This window comes from Oncorhynchus clarkii, chromosome 27, assembly GCF_045791955.1.
Source record: "Oncorhynchus clarkii lewisi isolate Uvic-CL-2024 chromosome 27, UVic_Ocla_1.0, whole genome shotgun sequence".
In the NCBI taxonomy this organism is placed as follows: domain Eukaryota; kingdom Metazoa; phylum Chordata; class Actinopteri; order Salmoniformes; family Salmonidae; genus Oncorhynchus; species Oncorhynchus clarkii.
In genome coordinates, this window is record NC_092173.1 from 39,656,550 (window position 1) to 39,674,175 (window position 17,626).

The 17,626-nt window shown below is 44.1% G+C and overlaps 1 pseudogene; it reads left to right on the forward strand.

Annotated features, from left to right (window-relative positions):
• The first annotated feature begins 11,781 nt into the window (after positions 1-11,781).
• LOC139385786 (extracellular calcium-sensing receptor-like) lies at positions 11,782-17,193 on the forward strand (annotated as a pseudogene).
• The last annotated feature ends 433 nt before the right edge of the window (positions 17,194-17,626 follow it).

Consider the following 17,626-nt stretch of genomic DNA (forward strand, 5'->3'; position numbering starts at 1 on the left):
TATATCTGATTAACAATATGAGTTCATAAGAAGGGATTGTGTGACACGGACATGGAGTAATTAAAGTTAATGAACAGCATTCCAACTAGGCAGAAACAAATGGGTTGTGGATTAAGTAAGCAGATAAGGTAGTTAACCTATGATTGAACCGACAAAACTTAGCTCTGGGGTGTTTTAGAAAAGACAGCGAGTGCATTCCTAGGTTTTCTGTTAAGGAAATGTAAGGACTTTAGAGATTGCCACTCATAGACATGTTTTTTCTAAAATCAATGATTTTAGATAAAGTCAAACAGTGAGACGCTTAGTGGTATTTGAGAGATGGGAGGGAAAACGGTTACTGTTTAAATCGTTAAATATATATATTTAAGAAAATATATAAGTAGCACAGATACTTCTTAAAGTAGATAAGACACTTGACAGAGAATTGGTACAGGATTGACATGAATGGACGCCCAAGGGAGAATTGGACTCGTGGAGAATGAAAGGGGCGCTCCTACATGATGATGTCAGACATAAGGATCATTTACTAATCTTACCTAAGTCATTGTTTAGAGTAGGTAAGGGAACACCCCCCTGAAATGGACAAAAATTAATGGGAAGTCATTGGCACTGGACAAACCATATACACGGTGTCCAGTACCACTCAATTCGACGTCGTTTTGTGTAAAGTTGATTGCAAATGCCATATAGCAAATGCCAGTTGTAACACTTTAAAAATCCAACAGGTGGCGAGTGCGCTCCACCGTGGTTTTTCATATTGCAAATGCAACACAAGTCAACATCCAAAAGCAAAATTTTGAAAAAGTGAAAAAAAAATCAAAAACTTATCACACCCCCAAAAAAGTGCTTTCTGGACCGTCAATTACACATGTGTAATAACTGTATGAATATACTTTTGTCCAATTTTATTATCACAATTTTTATTTTTTATTTTACTTGCGCATAAGGCATATGTTTTGTCCATTTGCAATATGATTTCATAGGAAGTCAAAAGTCAAAAGTCAAAAATAGCTAAATTTTATAAAAAACTTCACACACCCTTAAAAAAGTGCTTTCTGGACCGTTTTTCGAAATTCTTTCGAATTTTGTGTCAATTACACACGAATAAGGACTGTATCAACATACTTTAGTCGTATTTTATTATCATAAAAAAAAAATCTCACTTGTGCATAAGGCATATTATGCATAAGGCATATTAGGCACATTTGCAATATGATTTCATAGGAAGTCAAAAGTCAAAGTCAAAAGTCACTCTTTTTGGGGCCAAATGCCATAAGAAATTTGACATGCTCAAAAATTCTGCAGAAATGCAAAATTGACTGGCCTGATGAACTCGGGATGGCCGGGCAGTGATAGTTGTTCCTTTCCATCACTCGTTGTGTTTATTTCATCATGTCCATTTGGTGATGTTTTTTTCACTATAGAATCATATTGCAAGTGCACATGCATTTGCAATATGTTTCAATGGGCATTTACCATCACAAATTTGTCAAGCTATAAAAATCCTGCAGGAATGCGAAATTGACTGGCCCGATGAACTCGGGATTGCTGGGCAGTGATTCTGGTTCCTCTCCATCGCTCGTTAGGGTTGATTTCAGAATGTCACTTTGGTGATGGTACCTCACTGTTTAAACATATTGCAAATGGACAATAGTCACCAGCAAGTCACTGTCCATCAGTCAATTAGATATCATTCTGACACCAAACTGATACAAACTGACACCAAACCCACTTTTTCCAACTTGTTTAGTATCCAACTATCACATACTACAGAGCTGGCCCAAAATTCACAACACCTTCTGTTCAAACCATAATAAAAACGTAAAACACATAGTTACGTTCTAGCTGCGGGTCCAGTTCTGATGTTATATGTAGGCCTAATTGAGGCGACCCCGAATCCCAAGTTTCGGCTCGATAGGTCAACTGGTGCCCGAGCAAGACCCTAATTGGTGCTGAAAATCCACTTTTTTCCGTGCCTTGCTACGGGGTCCTTGAATGAGCAATCGGACATAAACGTTGGGGTCCGTCTATATGGGCCAAGGTGGTCATAATGCACCTAGTCTTGCGACTCTGGGACATTTCTAAATGTCGTAATTTTCGTGATGCAAAAATGATTTGAAGTTATTGCAAATGTACGAGGCTGTTTCTCGGTCCGAGAACCTTCTAGAGCCACATAACTCACCACACACTATCGACCTAAGGTCTAGAACAGGTTTATAAAGTTTCGGAACTCTAGGTCTGACGGTTCTTTAAAAGTTCCAACAAGGTTAACTTATGCAGGCAGTGTATGTCTCTACGCACCCCAATACATCCCTCCTTCCAAGCTGTGTGTGTGTGTGATTTAGTTTTTCTTCGAAATTTTATCGGGAAAATGACTGATTTACAGTTCATGGGGGTTGCCTAATCACACATATGAAGTTTTGGAAAGATCTGACCTTTTTAACCCTTGGAAACAGCCACTATGACACCAATTATGGCACTTCCGGTTCGCACAGGAAGCTATAAATAAACTCATATCCTGATTGGGGTGTGCCTTTACAGAATCCTGAGTTTTAAGTTTTTACGTTAAGAACTGAGTTATTTACGGAGGGTTTAGTAAGTGTGTGTTATTTCAGAAAATCATAGAAAATCACAGAAATCTCGCAGAGCTCCGCAGCACACTTTAAAAAGAATCGTATGAACACCCTGCAACTGGATCTATAACTGTTTGAAAAAAAAACCTTAGTTTTGAACATCACCAATTTGACATTGTACGATTTCTCTTAAATGACGATAAATAAATGGCTGGTTCTTTTTTTATTGACACCGGAGGCTCCTTGACTTTGACGTGAAGCGGAAAAATTATTGCTCTATTTTCATTTTGGACCTTTTTTCCCAGAAAAATGGCCATAACTCAAAAACCGTTGAGGCCTAGACGCCATCTTGTTCGGGGCCAACTGCCCATTATGCCAAACCTACCCTCACCAAGTTTTGGCGTTAAAATATTTTCCGTTTAGGAGATAAGGCCACGTCGTGATTCGTGATGTTTTGTACATTTGCAATATGATTGCTTATGCCCTCTTGTGGGATTTGCCGGGACAGCGGAAAAATGACCAAAATTTGATTATTTTATAAAACGCAAACTGAATGTCAGAGAGAGTTTGTTTGATGACTTCCCGGTAGATCCGGCCCTGCCGCACGGCCCGACGCCGTCCGCGAATTTTACAAACGTTTTCGGACGTCTAATAAGGGACCGTACATTTGCAATATGGACTTTCTCACTAACCATATGGCGAATGTCAAAATGTTCCCTTAAGGTATGCAAGGTTGTTAGCTGGGCAGAGCCAGGTATCAAAGGGGGGATAGGTAAATTGTGTTCTAGGATAGGATGTGACCTACTGGATAATAAGCAAATACATTTTTTTTAGCTAACAAGTAGGTATAGAAGTTAAAGATATAATCAGATAGAACAAATGAGAAACTGTTTGTTAACCAAACCTGTATGTCCAAGATTTTATGCACTACAGGTGAATTACAGGTGAAGTCACTCAATCCAGTCCCTGAGGCCTGTTGGGGGACCACACCAAGGACTTCTGGTGACAGCTAGCTGAAAGAGCTACCCGGATTCATATCACAGGAGGGTAAGACACATTGACACTGTCGAACAATAACAGTGTTCGAGAGGAGAACTGAAATTAACAGAATTCTGGGGGCCATCTCTCGAATGAAGATTTCCTTTCCTGTCATTCCATCCCTGTTTTTGTTCATAGAAGTGAAAGTGTGTCTGGCTCTTGCTAATGATGTGTTCTCTGGAAGAGGGTGGGGCTTTATGGGTGGGCTGTCCATGAGCTGTCTGGTTGTGGGAGCCTTATTCCTGATACACCATGAACACCGAAAAGGCCAGAGGGTAATATTGACATAGTTAAACAATGAGGATTAAGTATTAACCAAGCATAAGAGATCACTTGATCTGGATTAACAGGAAGTGAGAGTGGGATTGGGAAGGATGTCTCAGTGGAGTTCTATTTAAACCAAATAGGGCCTCTAACTCCTTGGCAGTTTAGGATTAAGAGCAGCTATTATGGAAGACATCTATGCAAGTCCCTGTGTAGTTCATGGAAACAGGTATAGCTCACATCAAGTGAGAGGGCTACATAAATCTACATACCCAGTATGGAAGAAGATGGAGTGTAGTGAAAGTAAGGGTTTCAGTTGATAATCTAGTGCATTCTGGGTAGAAAATGTTAGAGCATATACATGTTCTATAGTCAGTGGAATACAAGCAGAGTCCCCCTGACAAAGCAGATACTGACTGTGGAGTTGTCCAGAGCCAAGAGCCGGTGTGGAAAGTTTAGATGAAAGATCTTAAGGAAAGGGAAACTGGTTATGAGGATTCTAACCTCTGGTTAGAGTGGATTCAATATACGGCCAGATCAATAGTGATTTGGCAGGCTGGTTGAGATGAGATCAAAGCTATAAATTAGATCCTGGCAGGATTAGAGTCAAGTATTTTTTGGTGGTAAACTCTCAATGAGAATGTGGATTGGATCAATTATATCTATTAAAAATCCACAGCGCTTCACCAATTATATCAGAGATGTAATGAATGGCTTGGAAGAATAGAATAGTCTTGTATATGTTTGCTGGCTGAAAAGGGTGGGAGTGTATGGAGGTAGTTTGGAACCCGATGACACAGCTCCGGATGGATCAGTGACCCCGGCCTTGGCTGGTTTACACACCCTAGCTCACGAGTTGGCAGTGAACTCAGGGGTGAATACTTCTCTGACTAATTGGGTTGACAGTGTGTTTGGAAGATGGAAAAATGTTATGATTACTGTGTTATGGGCTACCTTCACCTGTGTGACTGTGTTAGTTTTGTGCGGATGTGTTTTGATTGCGTGTATGAAAGTTATCATTTCCAGGACTCTGGAGAAATCAATGACACTTCAGATGCTGATATATGGACCAATCCTAAGCTCTGACCAGTGGAATACAAAATACATGGCTCTGGACGTAATAGAAGATTCCGGATCCTTTCACGTGCGAGGAGACCATATTTGATGTTTCGGGAATTTAGATGTTTTCTTGTTTCAATGTATAGACAGTTTTTTCATGAAGATTGTAACGGAAAATCCTGAAAAGTAGAGTTAAGATTCTGATGTACAGTGCCTTGCGAAAGTATTCACCCCCCTTGAACTTTGCGACCTTTTGCCACATTTCAGGCTTCAAACATAAAGATATAAAACTGTATTTTTTTGTGAAGAATCAACAACAAGTGGGACACAATCATGAAGTGGAACGACATTTATTGGATATTTCAAACTTTTTTAACAAATCAAAAACTGAAAAATTGGGCGTGCAAAATTATTCAGCCCCTTTACTTTCAGTGCAGCAAACTCTCTCCAGAAGTTCAGTGAGGATCTCTGAATGATCCAATGTTGACCTAAATGACTAATGATGATAAGTACAATCCACCTGTGTGTAATCAAGTCTCCGTATAAATGCACCTGCACTGTGATAGTCTCAGAGGTCCATCAAAAGCGCAGAGGGCATCATGAAGAACAAGGAACACACCAGGCATGTCCGAGATACTGTTGTGAAGAAGTTTAAAGCCGGATTTGGATACAAAAAAGATTTCCCAAGCTTTAAACATCCCAAGGAGCACTGTGTAAGCGATAATATTGAAATGGAAGGAGTATCAGACCACTGCAAATCTACCAAGACCTGGCCATCCCTCTAAACTTTCAGCTCATACAAGTAGAAGACTGATCAGAGATGCAGCCAAGAGGCCCATGATCACTCTGGATGAACTGCAGAGATCTACAGCTGAGGTGGGAGACTCTGTCCATAGGACAACAATCAGTCGTATATTGCACAAATCTGGCCTTTATGGAAGAGTGGCAAGAAGAAAGCCATTTCTTAAAGATATCCATAAAAAGTGTTGTTTAAAGTTTGCCACAAGCCACCTGGGAGACACACCAAACATCTGGTCAGATGAAACCAAAATTGAACTTTTTGGCAACAATGCAAAACGTTATGTTTGGCGTAAAAGCAACACAGCTGAACACACCATCCCCACTGTCTAACATGGTGGTGGCAGCATCATGGTTTGGGCCTGCTTTTCTTCAGCAGGGACAGGGAAGATGGTTAAAATTGATGGGAAGATGGATGGAGCCAAATACAGGACCATTCTGGAAGAAAACCTGATGGAGTCTGCAAAAGACCTGAGACTGGGACGGAGATTTGTCTTCCAACAAGACAATGATCCAAAACATAAAGCAAAATCTACAATGGAATGGTTCAAAAATAAACATATCCAGGTGTTAGAATGGCCAAGTCAAAGTCCAGACCTGAATCCAATCGAGAATCTGTGGAAAGAACTGAAAACTGCTGTTCACAAATGCTCTCCATCCAACCTCACTGCGCTCGAGCTGTTTTGCAAGGAGGAATGGGAAAAAATGTCAGTCTCTCGATGTGCAAAACTGATAGAGACATACCCCAAGCGACTTACAGCTGTAATCGCAGCAAAAGGTGGCGCTACAAAGTATTAACTTAAGGGGGCTGAATAATTTTGCACGACCAATTTTTCAGTTTTTGATTTGTTAAAAAAGTTTGAAATATCCAATAAATGTCGTTCCACTTCATGATTGTGTCCCACTTGTTGTTGATTCTTCACAAAAAAATACAGTTTTATATCTTTATGTTTGAAGCCTGAAATGTGGCAAAAGGTCGCAAAGTTCAAGGGGGCCGAATACTTTCGCAAGGCACTGTAGGTTAGAACAGTCATTGAAGTTGATTGTGTGTACATACATGTATGGGGTTGTCTTCTTCTAGTATATCATTGATATTTCCATGTAGTGTTTAATGATGGTATGAGTTGTTGAGTCATTTTTAGGGTGGATTGTTAGGAAAATTATGATTAAATGACTGAAAAAATCATTTTAAATGGAACTGTAACTAAGTAAACTTAGGGATTGTGTGACATGGACAAGGAGTAATTAAAGTTAATGAACACCATTCCAACTAGGCAGAAACGAATGGGTTGTGGATTATGTAAGCAGATAAGGTAGTTAACCTATGGTTGAACCGACAAAACTTAGCTCTGGGGTGTTTTAGATAAGACAGTGAGTGCATTCCTAGGTTTTCTGTTAATTAGAACTGTCAGCTAAGTGGTGATCGATAATGTTGAGGGGTCAAAAGTTAATTCAGTTGTGTTGTGTGTCCTGTGTATGTGCTAGGGGGGTCAGAATGAACTCAGAATGAACCTTTAAAGTTCCCTTTGACCCGGTCTGGAGGAGGGGATTCTGTTAAGCAATGAAATGACGTAATGTTATTGTATATAAACTGTTGCTCGTGGTAACGTGGCAGCGCGCTCCGAGAATAAATTCTGTTACCTATTGACTGGTCTCCGTCTATTTTATGCAAACAAGAATCTTACAAATTCTCATGAAATATATTAAGGGAATTCAATTAATGAAAACACATTGGTATATTTAAATTACAGTAACAAGTTCCAGGCATGATCCCAGTTGGTCAGCACAGGGTGGTACATAACATCTTGGCATTTGGACTTCAGAGAGCTCCGATAATTCTGTTTCCCAACAGATCCATCGTTCCACTAGGTTAGCCGGGTGGATCGGTTCATCCAAGTCCCTCTTGGTCTAGCACAGGTCCTGGACTAAGACTTTGGCCTGGGTTGTGTATGGCAGGATATACCCAAGGGGATTGTATTGACTGGCCATGGTCCGATAGATGTTGCGCAGAGTGGGGGTTTTGGTACTCAGGGATGAGCGGTGCTTATACCCCAGGGTATCCGGTATGCAGCTCCACCTCAGTCCTAGAGTGGGCTCTTCTGGGTTAGCACCAGACTGCGATAGCCATAGTTCACTGCTACTGGACCTGGCTTGTGGCAGGAGGTGCTGGATAACCTCCACTCTTTTACTCGCCCACTGTCGGACCACAAATCCCCCTTTGGACAGGAGATTCCATGCTTTATCAAGGAGTGCTTTCGCTTCAGCCGTGGATGGGATGCTCTGTAAGCAGTTATCCACATAGAAGGCATTTTCCACAAGCAGTTATCCACATAGAAGGCATTTTCCACGGAATCCCATACCTCGTATAGGCTCAGTCGAGGTGACCAGATGTGGGTGGTCTGACCCAATCAGGATAAGTGGCACTACTCTGGTCACTGTCCGGGTGCTCCCATGCGTGTCTCTGCAGAGTGTATATGGCACAACAAGGACTGCAGGTGGTGCAAAATGTGAGTACTTGCCATTCATAGATGGTGGGCTCTGCGTCTCGTTCCATATCTCGCCATATGAACCGGAGCAGTGTGGTGTCGGACGGCAGTAAACGAATCTGATGAAACATGGCTTTGATGTCTCCACTGATGGCTGTAGAGTGCTGCCGGAACCGGAGAAGGACACAGAGCAAGGAGGACCTAAGGTTGGTCCGGGGAGTAGACAGTCATTCAGGCTTTGACCAGCAGCTTGGAATGAACAGTTGAAGACAAGTCGGTACTTCCCACCGTGTTGCTGGATAAAATGGTGAGGGAGATACCAGGATTCACGGAGTGCGCTTCCCTCTTCATGAGCTTTCGCTTTAGTGACATAGCCTGCCTTCACAAGGTTATGAATCTCTCGGTTATGAACTTCTGCAAGCTCAGGATTCTTCACCAGGCGTCGCTCCGTTCCCCACCGTAGTGGGAGTACAGCCCATGTTGTGTTTGCCAGAGGAGGATGGTTGGGCACCCGTAGCAGTTGGTTTGCATACCTGTGAACGCCATCCATTTCAGTGGTGGTGGTGCTCTTCTCCAGGAGATCTAATGCATAGGAGTCATGTTTCGAGCGAGTGACCTCCTGTAGCTTCCATTTGGAGAAGGTGTCCATCTTCCAGAGCATCTCAACATTCCGAAGGAGGTCTGTGGCTGCACAGGGGGATGGATCTGGATTGCTTCTGGTGAAGAGGACTTCCTGTGACTGTACAGCTTGGGTGGAGAGAAGTAGATGGGCTGGACCTTGCACAGCCCAACCCAAGGATGTATGGACAGCAATGGGCCCTCCTTCTGGTCCAGCTCGTATAGGCTCTATCGGGATGACCAGATGTGGGTGGTCTGACCCAATCAGGATAAGTGGCACTACTCTGGCCAGGTTAGGAAGAGGCAATCCTCGTAGATGAGGATATTGTTTCTGTAGAACACTTACCGGGCAGGAGTGCTCTGCGAGATTCAAGCCATCTGCCGTGAAGGCATTGGTGATGTTATAGGCCACGTCCCTGTTTCCTGAAGGTGAAATGCTAAAGGTCACAGCAGAGCCTTTCATTTGGGTAACATCATGTCGCACTGTTCTGAGATTAAGGGTCTCGGGGGTCCCCTCCAGGTTAAGCTGACAGGTGGCCGCCGTGGGAATGATTGTTCTGTCTGACCCATCATCTAGAACGGCGAATGTATCAATGCTTCTCCCTTCACTTTGCAGAGTGACCTTGACCACCTTCAACATGACCCTTGGAGACTGGTTCTGCTGGTCGAGGTACAGCTCCTTTGCAGCTCCTACCATGAGCAAACTCTGCTCCTTCTGTGCTTGGGGAATTACATCATGCAACACGGTGAGATGGATTTCCTTACAGCGATTGCAGGATTTCCTCAATGTGCAGGTCTCCGCCTTATGGCTACGGGCACACTTGTAGCATCGCTTGCCTGAAGTGATCCAGGCCTTCAATTGAGGTTGAGCTTTTTTACCCTGGGGCATGAGCCAAGGAAGTGCCCCTTACTATTGCAATATGGGCAGTAAGGCTGGAATTTGATGGTCTTGCTCTTGAGAGGGGTCTTCTTCCCGGGTTCCTCCCGGGCTTCACTATTTAAGTACATGGTAGTGGGATTTGGCCTTTTCTGTCCCTCCTGGCGTTCAAACTCCTTCCTTCCCCCGGTGGCTATGGCTGAGATTATGGCCTGGTGAATGATGCTCTTCGCCTTTGCCTTCACCTCAAACCATGCGGCCAGGTCTCTAAGAGCATAGGTGCTTTTCGAGCCCTCTTTCAGGATGCCCTTATTCAAACAATGTTAAATTAATCTGTCTCTGAAGTACCCTGGAAGTTTGCTAAGAAGCCTGTCCACATGGAGCCACATTTCAGCTCGTTCCCGTCTTCTCCTTCAATCGATTGGAGCATTGAGGTCAGGGATTGGACAGCCAGGGAGAACTCTTGGAAGGCAGCATGGTATCCCATTGTAATTGGAGATGTGTTCAGGATGTTGTTTAGTTCATTCTGGACTAGCTGGCGTGGCTCAACATATCTCCCCTTCAGGGCCTGGAGAGCGGCAGCGTATGGTGTTGCGGAGTGCATAAAGGATTGGGCCAGCGTGTATGCACTGGGAAACCGTAAATGATCCATTAGTACTTGGTATTTGTAGCGTTCTGACAGATGACTGTGAATACCCAGTAGGCTCTCCAATTACATTTCCAAAAGGACAAATTAACTCTCCTTTCCGCTCTCAAAGTATGGCAGTTTTGGTCTGGGAATTCCATAGGCTGAGGCTACTAGAAGTTTCATAATGTTTGCTCCCTCTTCTGGTTGCGTGAAGGATAAACCCGGGACGTCTGATGAGCCCACTGTGGCCTCATTGGGCCGGTCCCCTACTGTCCCAGACCCCCCATTTGTGGCAGCCAGAATTGGGTGAGAGCCCTCCGACCTGATGTTTGAGGAATGGCCTGGCCCTGGACGAGAGGAACGATTAGCCGTGGTTGGTAATTGGCGGTAAGGCGAAGGAGTGATGCTTTGTCCAGATGGAGGAATGCTAACTTGTGTCACTGGTATAAAAGGCGTTGGCGGAGCAGCCTGTCTCCCGTGCTCCGTGTTGGCTGTTGACCCCGGAGCCTCCGGGGACTGTGTGCTTTGCTGTACCAGAGGGGCAGATTGGGAAGGAAAGGCAGACAGGTCAGGTCAATGTGGAGGTGTGGTCAGGTCAACTCCCTGTTCGTTTCTCTTCAGGAAGGATGAGACCATCCGTGCCTCCTCCAATTCCCTTCTTGTTTGACGGTGCCATCGCTGCTGTGCCAGGTCCTTGGCAATGAATTCCCGTTCCTGTAGAGCTCTACGGGCCTGCACATCCAATTGATGACATCTTTCGTCAGCCTGTAGTTCCTCCTCAATCTGACTCTCAATTTCCTCCAAAGCTAATAGTTCCATCCTCTCTTGTAGGACAGCGGTCTGTGAATCGCTGAGGGCTAGTGAATGGCGGCTGCTGTGGCCACTTCCTAAGGGGTATCCACAGGTCGAACTCCCACTCCGTCTAGAGTGCTTCGACGATTTCCCATTAGTTAGGGGGTGAGCGGAGCCTGCCTCAGGAAGCTGGTCGACCTGTGCGTTGGGAGTTATCTCCTCCATAGGTTCTTCATGTAGACCACTTTCCTGCTCCAAAGCAGTTTCCGGTCCTTGGCTCAAAGGGGATGGTTGTTGGCTGAAACGTACAGTTGATCCATCACCACTTTGAGCTCTGGTGGGCTGGCCCTTTGATGTCGGAAACTCGACCACATAATCCTTAAGATAACCAGGTGCTTGCCTGGTTCTTCTGGTGCTGCTGGTGGTTGAGGATGAAGCCTTTGTTGCTTTAGGCTTAGCTCCTGGATATTTCCTTTGTTCCAAGACTTTCCCTCAGCTGCTCTCTCCTCCTCTCTTCTTCCTTCCAGTGGAGACAATTCTTCCCTCTCCCCTCCATTTCCTTTTCACCTGTCTTTGGTTCAGTCATCATCTGGTTTGAAGGAGCATTGAGAGATTAGTGGAATCTGTGTGGGTAGCTGGACCGGTAGGATGACTGACAGTGAAGGTGAACAGGTGGTCACGTGTCAGGTGACAGAGGAATGGATGAGACTGAGGCAGGAATTCCTTTAACCATGAAGTGGTATATTTACTGAGTAGTCTGTGCTGCATAACAAAGGAAACAAATAACATGTATCTGATCAAAGTCATCATCCCAAAGATCATATAACAATCATTCATGATTAACATAATTAGGGAAGTCAACAATCCAATTCATTAATAAGTCAATAGTAATCATCCGTGAGTCATTTAGGCAAACAATGACGTTTCTCATTTCACCCATTCCATTTTCTTCATGTGTACATGAAATCAATTTCATTACATATTAACCATATCGATTGCATAATTGTCCTATGAGGATCATTCACATTACACAATATGTTTGAAGCGTGCGCTCCAAGTAGCACTCTGCGGTAATAACTATAAACAATAACTTTTGGCCCACTCTCCAGATTGAACAGATAGTTCAGATGAAAGGTAACAGAGTCGGTGGACTTACGTGGATTCATGGACGCACAGAACTTCTGGATCAGACGGAGTTAAAAACTTGTTATGGCAAGGAGTCCCCTAAAGGGAACACCCCCTCCCATTCAGCTGAAAAGGTGGCGAATGTGCATATATATATATATATATATAAAAAATCTCAGTTTACAATGGCGCGTTACGTGCAGTGATGTTTTGTTTCCAAAACATCCGGTGGTTTTGCAGAAATACTCACATTAAACATTGATAAAAGATGCAAGTGTTATTCACAGAATTAAAGATAAACGTATCCTCTATGCAACCGCTGTGTCAGATTTCAAAAAAACTTTACGGAAAAAGAATCATCTGAGAACGGCGCTCAGTACCCAAAGAAATAGCCGCCATTTTGGCGTCAACAGAAGCTACAAAAGACATTATAAATATTCACTTACCTTTGAATATCTTCATCAGAAGGCAGTTCCAGGAATCCCAGTTCAACAATAAATTACTGATTTGTTCCATAAAGTTCCATAAAGCCCATCATTTAGCCACTTGTTGTTAGCTTGTTCAGCCCAGCATTCAAGCATCAAAAAGCACGAGCAATTCCTCCAGACAAAAACTCCAAAAGTTCCGTTACAGGTCGTAGAAACAAGTCAAATGATGTATGCAATCCATATTTAGGATGTTTTAAACATTAATCAGCAATAAGGTTCCAACCGGAGAATTTCATTGTCTGAAGAAACGCATTGGAACGGAAGAACACTCTCGTGACCTTGCGCAATGAGACCGAGGCTTTCTGCCAGAGCACCCACTCAAAGAGCTATTATGAGCCCCTCCTTTATAGTAGAATCATACAACCAGAATCTAAAGACGGTGACATATTGTGGAAGCCCTAGGAAGTGCATGCACATCCATATCTAAGCTGAACTTCAAATGGCACTGTTTTGAAAATCGAGTTCTCACTTCCTGTTTGGATTTCTTCTCAGGTTTTTGTCTGCCATAGGAGTTATGTTATACTCACATGCATAATTCAAACAGTTTTAGAAACTTCTGAGTGTTTTCTATCCACCAGTAATAATAATATGCATATATTCCCATCTGGGAAAGAGTAGGAGGCAGTTTACTCTGGGCACGCCTTTCATCCAAAAGTGAAAATGCTGCCCCCTGGTTGTGGTTGTGAATAAACATCCATGTTATGGGTATTCTGTCCTGTCCAGCACAGCCATCTAGTGACTGCCCTGTTCCTCTGGTCATTGGTTATGCATCGTCCACTCAGACCATCATCCTGGCCAGGACCCTGGGGCCTCTCTCTGTGCCTATGGTCAGTCTCTCTCCACACAACCAGAAAGTGCAATGGCTAGAACAATTGCCATAATACTTTAATTCATCATATTTCAGATAGTCTAGAATTTACTGAGATATTTTTTGAGGGTATTTGGTACCTCATAAAAAAAATATTGATGTGATTGTGTCCTTAGTCTCTCTCTCAACAACCAGGTTATATACTGAGTAGACACAACTTTAGGAACACCTGCTCTTCTATGACATAGACTGACCCAGTGAATCCAAGTGAAAGCTAAGATCCCTTATTGATGTTACTTGTTAAATCCACTTCAATCAGTGTAGACGAAGGGGAGGAGACAAGTTAAAGGATTTAAAATATGTTTTTTAAGCCTTGAGAAAATTGAGACATGGATTGTGTATATTGGCCATTCAGAGGGTGAATGTGCAAGACAAAAGATTGTGAACTTGGTATGGTAGTAGGTGCCAGGCACACAGGTTTGTGTCAAGAACTGCAATGCCGTGTGTACCAAGAATGATTCACCACATCCAGCCAACTTGAAACAACTGTGGGAAGCATTGGAGTCAACATGGACAAGCATCCCTATGGAACGCTTTCGACACCTTGTAGAGTCCATGCCCCAACGAATTGAGGCTGTTTTGAGGGCAAATGGGGGTGCAACTCAATGTGTTCTTAATGTTTTGTAGACTCAGCTAGAAAGATTGCGATAATGCTTTAATTCATTATAATTCATCTGGTCTGGTATTTAGTGAGAAATGATTGATTCAATGGCATTGTTCTCAGATCAGTTACCAGGCCAGCTGTGGCTGTCTCAGTGACAGACAGGAGTTCCCTAACTTCTTCAGGACTATCCCCAGTGGTCACCTGGCTCTTGGGATGGACCTGGGTCGGGGCTATTGCTGTAGACAATGACTACGGTCGTCTGGCCATACAGGTGTTTCCTTATTTTACTTCAAAATTTGTCTACGACTTTATAAATTCTTGCTCAGTTTACAGAAAAAGAAATGCAGAATTGAATTTACATCATAAAACAATTGTATAGAAAACTGTATTTAGTTTATTTACATTATATCTAACACTGGATACTTAAAAAAAATATTTTCATCAACTTAATATAAGTATTGTGACAATTTGATCCCCAGGTGTTTGAGGAGGAGATTCGGGGGACGGGGGTGTGCCTGGCGTTCTTTGAGACCCTCAACCGGGCGAACCTGGTGAGGGATGTGAAGCGAGCAGCAGACACGGTCCAGGCCTCGACAGCGCGGGTGATCCTGGTCTTCCTCTGGTACACTGACATGGGGGCGTTACTGCACCAGCGGACAACTCCTACGAAACCCCGCCCTCCTTAACATCGCTCAGGGCGTCGTGGGTGTGGCTATCTGCAGTGCACCTATTCCTGGCTTTGAGGTCCACCTTTGAAGTCTCAACCCCTCTCGTTGTCCCGGAGATGTCCTGTTGAAGGAACTCTGGGAAACGGTGTTTGGGTGTAGCCCTGGAGCAGCACATGGACACGGCACGTCTCTGTGCCCCTTTCCCCTTCCTCCAACCCCCTCTGTGTCACTACCACACACCCCTCCTCCCACATCCAGTTCCCCTCGTCCACGCCTGGCCTCCTGCAGTGGGGCAGAGACTCTGGAGGGGATACAGAGCCCCTTCACAGACACCTCCCAGCTGAGAATAACCTATAACGTGTACCTGGCTGTGTATTCTGCAGCCCACGCCCTCCACAGCCTGCTGTCCTGCCCCCAGAGACACAGCCCTACCTGGGGCAGCAGCTTCACCTGCTCCCTTCCTTACAACATCAGCCCAGCGGAGGTACTCTCATCTATTGCCCGTGTTAATTAGACATGATTTGGAAACACAAATAAATCAGGGGGGGAATTGGTCATGGCAATGTAATATTTTTTGTAATTTAATATCAATAAATATTCATGTTCACTTAGCAGTCACTATGGGGATATGTTTTGAGTTATTACATCATATTAACAGTGTAATGGTCATGTTTGTGTCTCCACTCCTCCAAGCTGTTGCAGTACCTGAACCAGGTTAACTTCACCACTCCACTTGGGCAGCCGTTCTACTTCCGGGGCGCGGACGTCCCTGCTGTGTACGACCTTGTGAACTGGCAGGCCACGCCCCAGGGGTTGCTCAAACTTGTCACAATTGGCCGTGTAGACGGGTCTAATCTCCTCATCAACCAATCAGCCATCCAGTGGAACACAGGATCTAATATAGTAAGAAAGACAATTTTTAAAACATGAAGTGAATGGTTTTGTTCAAATGAAATTATTTACATGGCATGTACAGGTGCCTGTGTCAGTGTGCAGTGACAGCTGTCCCCCAGGCACCCGTGTAGCCAGGAAGAAGGGGGAGCCTGTCTGCTGTTTCGAATGCATCTCCTGTGCTGAGGGAGAGGTCAGCAACACCACAGTTCAGTGAACTGAATATCATCAGTCTTCTCACATCACTGAGGTGTGTGGTTATTCCCACAGTCTGTTGTGTGTTAATGCTTACTTAAGACTTATTAGACTGAATAATTAATGATGCTTTTCTCCCAGGCTCTTTGCAATGTGACCGGTGTCCTCTGGAGTTCTGGTCCAACAGCCATCGGACCGTCTGCGTCCCTCGTCAGCTCGAGTTCCTGTCCTTCCATAACGTGATGGGCGTCACCCTGACCACTGTTGCTGTGTGCGGCGCTGTGGCAACAGTGGCTGTGTTTATGTTCTTTGTGTACCACCGCCACACCCCTCTGGTAAGAGCTTTAATAAAGTGTTGAATGGGATCAAATTGAGAATTCTTATATGGTACCATGTGTGTGTAACCCTTCCAGGTGTGGGCCATCAACTCGGAGCTGAGCTTCCTGCTTCTCCTACCACTCAAGCTCTGCTTCCTGTGTTCATTCGTGTTCATTAGCCGTCCCTCTGTGTGGGCGTGTCGGATCCGCCAGGCAGCATTTGGGGTCATCTTCGTGCTCTGCCTCTCCTGCCTCCTGGTCAAGACCATCGTGGTTCTGGCTGCGTTCCGCTCAGCCAGGCCCGGTGCTGGGCAGCTGATGAGGTGTTTTGGACCCGTTCAGCAGAGAGGGAGTGTCTTCCTCATTACCAGTGTTCAGGTGAGCGCTTTAACATTAAAATAACTTCAAAGTCACCCAACTGAATTAATCAGTCATCTATAAGATATTTAAATTGTGTTTGTAATTGTGTTTGTAAACGCAGGTGATCATCTGTGCCGTGTGGCTGTCCATGAGCTCTCCCCTGCCTTACCGTGACCTAGGCCTCAAGGGGTCAAAGGTCATCCTGGAGTGTGAAGTGGGCTCTGTGGTTGGCTTCTCTCTGGTGCTGGGCTACATTGGCCTGCTGGCCTCCATCTGTCTCCTCTTAGCCTTCCTGGCCAGGAAACTCCCAGACAACTTCAACGAGACCAAGCTCATCACCTTCAGCATGCTGATCTTCTGTGCTGTGTGGATTTCATTCGTCCCTGCCTACATCAGCTCTCCTGGGAAGTACGCAGACGCTGTAGAGATATTCGCCATGTTAGCTTCCAGCTTTGGGTTACTGCTTTGCATCTTTGCTCCGGAGTGTTACATCATCCTCCTGAGACCAGAGAGAAACACCAAGAAACACATTATTTCCAAATAGGAACCACCAAGAAATACATGATGTCCAATTAGAAACCAGCAAGAAACACATGATGTCCAATTAGAAATCACCAACAAACACATGATGTCCAATTAGAAACCACCAAGAAATACATGATGTCCAATTAGAAACCACCAAGAAACATATGATGTCCAATTTAGAAACCACCAAGAAATATATGATGTCCAAATATAGTCTTCAATGTGTTTAGTTAATCACACCATCTCACTATTGTTTTGTATGGTAAAACCTTAACAAGGAATTACATGATACATTGTATAATACTTACCAGCAAGTTACATATTTAACAGACAATACCTAAAGTTGATGGACACAAATGAACAGGACTTTTCTACCCTGCTGGGAGTGTATGTTTCTAATGATTCAAAAGTGAGTCAGCAGTGACTCATGGTTCAGTCAACAGTGAATCAAT